We start from the raw sequence: 7,012 nt of genomic DNA, 5'->3' as shown, positions 1-7,012 counted from the left end.
ATTTTTAAGTACTAATTCCTTTTCTAAGAATAATCGTGAATTTTCAAAGAAATATAAATTATTTAAACAATTCTATTTTATTTAAATATCATATAGGTGTGATGGTAAAATTATTTATACTAATTATCATGATTTTATAATTCATTAAAGAATTCATAACGTCTAGAAAATACATTCATTTCGCGACTAACATAAAAAAACAAATGTATAAACAAATTAAAATTGTTCAAACAATTTAAAATTAGTTAAAAGATAACTGAGTCTTTTTAAATGACCGATTAGTGATTTTTTATGGAAAAAAATTTCAGAGAAATTTGGTTAGGGACCCATAAGAGTAGCTTAAAGCCATTAAACCTTAACATTTATGATTGATTCTTATTAACTGAAGGATTCTGAACAACATACTGTATTACGCAATTATATGTAGCATATCATTTCGTTTGAATATTAGATTTTCAAAATGCTGACTTTTCCATGTAAAATGGAAAACTGCATGGTCTTCGCGCGCCCCCTAAATATTAACCCATTTCACTAAAATTTGCAGATTTTGTTGGAGTATTCAAACAAAACGCGGGGGCTGGAACAAACAAATCTTAAAAGTTAAAAATTAGGGCCACCCTAATATACACGGTACAGTCGGTACGAGTGGAGGGAGGGTCTATATGGTTTTCTACATATGCAACGCTGTCCAGATATTTTTTCATATCATGCGACCTTAATCTTAGTAAATATGTGTCTATCTTGTGTTATTAAAACAATATAAATAATAGGATCGAATTTATAGCAAAATGAAATATTAAGTAAGCCATGACTTATTAAAAGAAGGATCCTCTGTTGTAAAATGAAAACTACAAAACATATATTTTATTAGATTTTTTAACTGTCTCTAGTCGTCCTGAAAAAAAGTAGCCAAGCTTATGAAAAATATTTGACTAATCATCCCAAATATCGGAACAACAAAACATTTTTTTCTTACGACTTCAAAATTCTATAAAAAGATCATTCATTCATTTTATTGTTGCTATCTCGATATCAGTTTTTATCCGAAGAATGACAGTTAACGAGCTACATATGTGTTAGCAAGAAAAGAGGATGAACTTCTGGCACGAACTAAAATCAAAGGTTTACTACTCGGCAAAATAAAGTTGCAGAATTTTTAGTTAAAGACAGAAATATTCTTTAACATTATACTTATACAATTATGCCAGTTTGATTATTGTCCAAGAAAGTTTGTCTTTCATGTGGCAGAAAATTTGTGAAAAACAGTGTAAATGACCATAAATTTTCAATACGTCGACTTTTGAAGTCCTGCCGAGGAGAAAAAATGAGTATCAGAAATTTTAAAAAATGCATGACTATTCTTTAAATTGTACTTTATAAACGACATCTTTTTACTTCAATTTAATTTTAATTGTAATCAGAAGAGCTAAAATGTAAAAAATAATTATCTTGGCTCTAGGCAGAGATTTCAAGTTGAAATATAGCTTCGAAGAAGCTTCTCGATTCAGCGATTTTATCTCAAAAGTTGAAGGGTCAATAAAAATTATTAATGTCTAAATTAAGAGCGTTTGAATAATTACAATCTTAATGAGTTTCAATACTGGAAAATTCACAATGAACAAATTTCCTTCTCGTCATTGTCGAACACAGATCCCTAAAAAAAGGGTCACGTGCTTCCTGCCGAAAGCCATAGGCATAAACTATACTAAATCTCTTATGCGCTACAAAGCAGGAATTACCAATCTTGAAAGCTCGTGTGGAAATAATTCCTGGCAGACTGGAATTATTCTAGCGCCAGTAGTGGATTATTCGTGCCTGTCTGTTCACGCCGAATTAGACTGGCGCTCTTTTGGCGCTATCTATATCTACTAGATAGAAAAATCCATCACGCAGTTCTATGTAGACCCACTAATGTCGCTAGCCAGAATTTCACATTGCATTAATAGAAAAATTCCGTCTAAAATCTAGCTTTGCTCTAGAAAGTACTTGTATTTGGACTTTGAAAAAGAAGGCGTCATTTATAAACTAATTAATAAAAGATAATTATCACATTTATTGCATATAATCACGCAACTTTTAAAGTTTCGCCAGTCTTCCGCAACGTTGCCGCAGTGCTCAAATCAAAGGAAATAGAAGAAATAAAGTCGCCTGGGTTGTCAGTGTTGTCATAGAGCAGATTTGTTTATTTAATTCATCACTAAGTATCGATTGATTTGACACACTATACATTGTTTATTGATAAAATATTGAATGAAAGACAAAGCTATGTTAGTATAAAAAATTATTGCTGAATAAATATATTTTATCGTTAGGTTTTCTAGGAAAGTAATTTTCCTTTTCGTATGACATGCATCCAGTACTCATGTACATAAAAACGACATATTTCCTAACCTCAAATATTATGCAGTGCTACCAACAGCACTCAACTTTCATCATGCAATGCAATTTCAAAACTGCTACCAAAAGAGTTGGCAACAATAAACGGAACCTCATTTCAAGAATCAGATGTTCGCCAAGCCACCATTCAGTGTGAATACGTTTCGTTTCGCGACCACGAGGTTTGAAGTTTTCCAGATTCTTTTTCGACGTAAGGGCGTTGAAATTAAGACAAAACGTGGACCCAACCTCAAAACTGGATTTTCTCATTTTACACCATAAATACTAGAATCCCATGTGGAAATAATGCCTGGCAGACTGGAATTATTCTAGCACCAGTACTGGATTATTCGTGGCTGTCTGTTCACGCCGAATTAGATTGGCGCTTTTTTGGCGCTATCTATACCTACTAGATAGAAAAATCCATCACACAGTTCTATGTAGACCCACTAATGTCGCTAGCCAGAATTTGATATCACATTAATATAAAAATTCCGTCTAAAATCTAGCTTGGCTTTAGAAAGTACTTCTATTTGGACTTTGAAAGAGAATGTGTCATTTAAAAACTAATTAATAAAAGATAACAAATTATATTTATTACAGTGTTGAAATCAAAGGAAATACAAAAAAAAATAAAGTTGCCGGTGTTGTTAGTGCTGTCTCATAGTGCACATTTGTTAATTTAATTCATCACTAAGTATCGATTGATCTGACACAATATACCTTGTTTCTTGGTAAACTATTGAATGAAAGACAAAGCTAATATAAAAAATCATTGCTGAATAAAGACATTTTATCGTTAGGTTTTCTAGGAAAGTAATTTTTCTTTTCGTATGACATATATCCAGTACTCATGTACATTAAAATGACATATTTTCTAACCTCAAATATTATTCAGTGCTACCAACAGCACTCAACTTTCATCATGCAATGCAATTTCAAAACTGCTACCAAAAAAGTTGGCAACAATAAGCGGAACCGGATTGTAAAAATCAGATGTTCATCATGCCGCCATTCAGTGTATTATTAAGTACATAATAAAGAATACTCATGATTTTCTTTAAATTTCTGATACCAATTTTCGAACTTGCTGAGGACTGTAAAGTCGACGTATTGAAAGTTGAAGGTAATTTCTCCTATTTTCCACACATTTTCTGTCACAGAAAAGACAAACATTTTTCGACGAAAATCAAACTGGCATGATTTTACAAGTATAATGTTGAAGAATGTTTCTGTCTTTAACTTAAAATTCTGCAACTTGTTTTTGCCATGTAGTAATTCTTCAAAGCCAGGCTTCATTACTTTTTGTCTCAACTTTAATCTTGTGATCTTGTTATTCCTTAAAATTTCTCACACAGCACAATAATTTAAAAACATAAAATAAATTAACTCCAGTCGTATAAATTAGAGTATTATATAATGTTTTAATTCATATTTTTAAAGTTTGAAGCCGGTCAGAAAACAAAAAACCTATCAAACCAATATGGTTTTGACCCTTAAGTATGAAAAATAAAATCAATGTAAACGATCGTAATCGTAATGACCCATCATTCACTATCATCATATCAATCTGCATATTGACTCGGCCTTTACTCGATCATGGTTCATGTTTGCTTCTGAATGATAAAAATGCCACTTCGAACGAGTTCATAGTGGATTATAAAATTAAAAGTAAGGATATGTAATCATTCTATAATGAGAAATAAAGCAGTAAAAATAATTTGTATTCCATTTTCCTTATATCTATTAGAAGCTATTTTAATATCATAAATTGCTTATTGGAAAGAGCCTTCACTGAAACCGGGTGCTCGGAATATTTAAAAAGTTTAAAAAAAGGCTAGGTTCCCTGAAATTTGGTAAGCGTAGCAAAATAATGTCGATGGATCGAGACTCTTTGTATATTGGATACGCAACAATTTTTTGTCAAAATATCATATTTTCTTTAATGATGAGTATGTTGTCTTTTATAAAACAGAAATTTAACAAATTTACTCATCTCGAGATTAAGAAATTGTGTCCCTATCCTCAAAAACTTGATGCAGTTTATGAACAGCCGTTTTTTGCATTAATTATGCATTAATTAACAAAGACGAAAGATTTCCATAAAAACTTCGCAACTTTTTTTATGTGAGAAAATATTAAAAACCGATGATAAGTGTTTCTGGAAAATTATGTCGCTCAATCGTAATTCCATTTTTTTTTTTCATTTTCCATAGTGACCTAGATAGCAGTTCCAATGGCTTTACTCATTATCCTTTGTCAGTGATAAGATGACAGAAAGTCGTACTTCTCGTGTGCCAAATAACTTTGTTTTGTTCTTAATTCATATTTAATCAGTACAACACTTTTAACAGATAACCTTTATAACCGACCCCATCTTTCATTTATTATTCGATAAGAATAAAGTAAAGTTTAAAAAAATAATAATATGGAAATGAATAGAAAAATCAGCAATGTTTGAAAATTATGTTAGTTTTATTTTCACTCCAGTAACATTTTTGTTCTCAAAACGATTAAGTGAATAGATTAGGAGAGCCCACCCTATAATAGATAATGAACCTACATTAGATAATCATTAATTCGAAAGACTATACTGTATGCATCTATATCTTTTCATGAATTTAGATCATAAATAATTATTTTGCTTTTTGGATGCCCCTATTCAATATAAGCTATGTGCTGACAGCGCCGCGTATCAGACAATTCCCTATGCTTATGGGGATTTATTATAGTTATAAAACGGGACTCCAATTTTCAGCCACACGGTTGAATATTTTTTTCTGATATTTTGCATACGTCTTATAAATATCATTCTGTTTTGATGACTAGAGTCGGTTTTTCGAAAAAATGCTTCTATTTTATTTCATAAGCATCAAAGAAAATGACAATAGCAGTGACGCTCAGTGTCAGCTACATGTGCATTTTCGCAGCATGCCCATCTGCCTTTGTCAAACTCGCGAAGCAAACATCTCGGAGCGCGTCGAATTAACCGTAACGGATGACCCTTTCATTGTTATGAGATGCAGGCGGGTTAAAAAACTGAAATAATGAAATCATGGCTTGATTCAATTTTAAGCAGCAGAATTAGTTTATTCATATGATTTGAAGAAAGTGAAAAAAGATTCATGAAAATCGGTTAATATTTGCATGTATTAACCGCAGTGTTAAAGTACACACAAAAGTATAGCCAAATACACCGCACAGTGGGAGGAAACATTTTTTTTTCGTTAAAAAAAGTCTACAGCCTTTAATTTTGCCCCGATATCCAATTTTTTTCAATTGAAATGCACTCAATTTAAAAGAGCATTTTGGTCGCCGATTTTGGCACATTGATTTGTTTATTTATTGTATGTTTACTCAAAGTTCACAGGAGTACTCCTAGAATACAAATAATTTGATTATTGTATGTTTCAATTGTTAGAAACCAATCAGAATAACAAATGGCCCAACATTGTAATATTTTTTAAAAAATGTTCTCTTTAGTCCAAATGCTTTAAATTATTGTGAGAGTGATTGTTAGTCACAATTTTTATCAAACATCAATACTTGTCATTGCTATAAACTATTTTTTGAAAAAATTTGTAATTGGTGTTTTTTTTTTTCTATTTCGGGTTTTCCTTTGTCATCTGAATTGATGTAGATATTCGGACAAATGATATAGAGTAAGTGTATCAGTTTCCGGACACGTATCAGTGGTAGGGAAGTCTCGTATATTTTATAGTAAGAATAGTGAAAAAAACTGTAATTATAAAAAATAAATAGTTGTTTGAATTATGAATGCATTTCAGTACCACGCACTGGAAAAAATTATGCAACTTCTATTTATTTTCGGTCTTGAAATTGTTTAATTAGCCGATCAGCCTTTATCGCCATGTACGGTATGTGAGCTGACTTACTTTAGTTAATTTTTTACTGAAATAGCTGCCTTTTCCAAACGTAGGATACTTAAAGTTTTCGAAATCCTTGACAAATTCAATGTATGCATTGTGTATTTAGAGATTTTTAATCTGTCTGAATTAAGATGCAGACATTTTTTATTTACCATGAGCAGAGCCACAGAATAAACAAAGTGTGAATGAAGCACCAATTTCAGTGCACGATATACATGCAACAAAAATTACCCTTCCGGTGTGAAAGCTACATAGTCATGTAGGATACAGAGTCTCGATCATTTGGGGTACGAAGTGCCAGTCACTTGGAGTACGGAGTGTCCCCTTCTCGGGGCACGAAATGAAAAACGTCATTCGACGCATAATCATCTTGCTCTTGACTTCTTTAAATACTTTCTAAGATTTGAAATAGCCATTTCTAAATGTATTGTTTATTATTTTGACAGCTTTGCTGATCGTGCGTTTTAGAAGGTGCTTCGTTCGCACTTTGTAAAATTGAGCCGAGCTGAGGACCTACGTTCATACCTACGATTTTCCAAATACTCCAAAAATCCAGATTAGAGAGAAGGTGTAACATGTTTTGAAGTTGTCTTATTTCGTATACTCGTAAATTTTAAATATTAAAACTGAATCTTTTTCACTGATTCAAGTTGACCCGAGTCCCGAGTTAACCTTCGAGATAACTAATAAAACTGAATTTTCCTACCCCACATATTGTCGGTATTTGAATAGCTTAAATACACACA

General features: G+C 31.8%; 1 protein-coding gene across 5 annotated transcripts in view; it reads right to left on the bottom strand.

Moving 5' to 3' along the window:
- Nucleotides 1–7,012, bottom strand: part of LOC117177884 (alpha,alpha-trehalose-phosphate synthase [UDP-forming]) — a 285,945-nt gene that overhangs the window by 55,355 nt on the left and 223,578 nt on the right. The gene's annotated exons all lie outside the window — the stretch shown is intronic.

Source organism: Belonocnema kinseyi, chromosome 8, assembly GCF_010883055.1.
Source record: "Belonocnema kinseyi isolate 2016_QV_RU_SX_M_011 chromosome 8, B_treatae_v1, whole genome shotgun sequence".
Taxonomy (NCBI): Eukaryota; Metazoa; Arthropoda; class Insecta; order Hymenoptera; family Cynipidae; genus Belonocnema; species Belonocnema kinseyi.
Note: the sequence above shows the minus strand (reverse complement) of the source record. Positions and strands in the feature narration are given on the sequence as shown.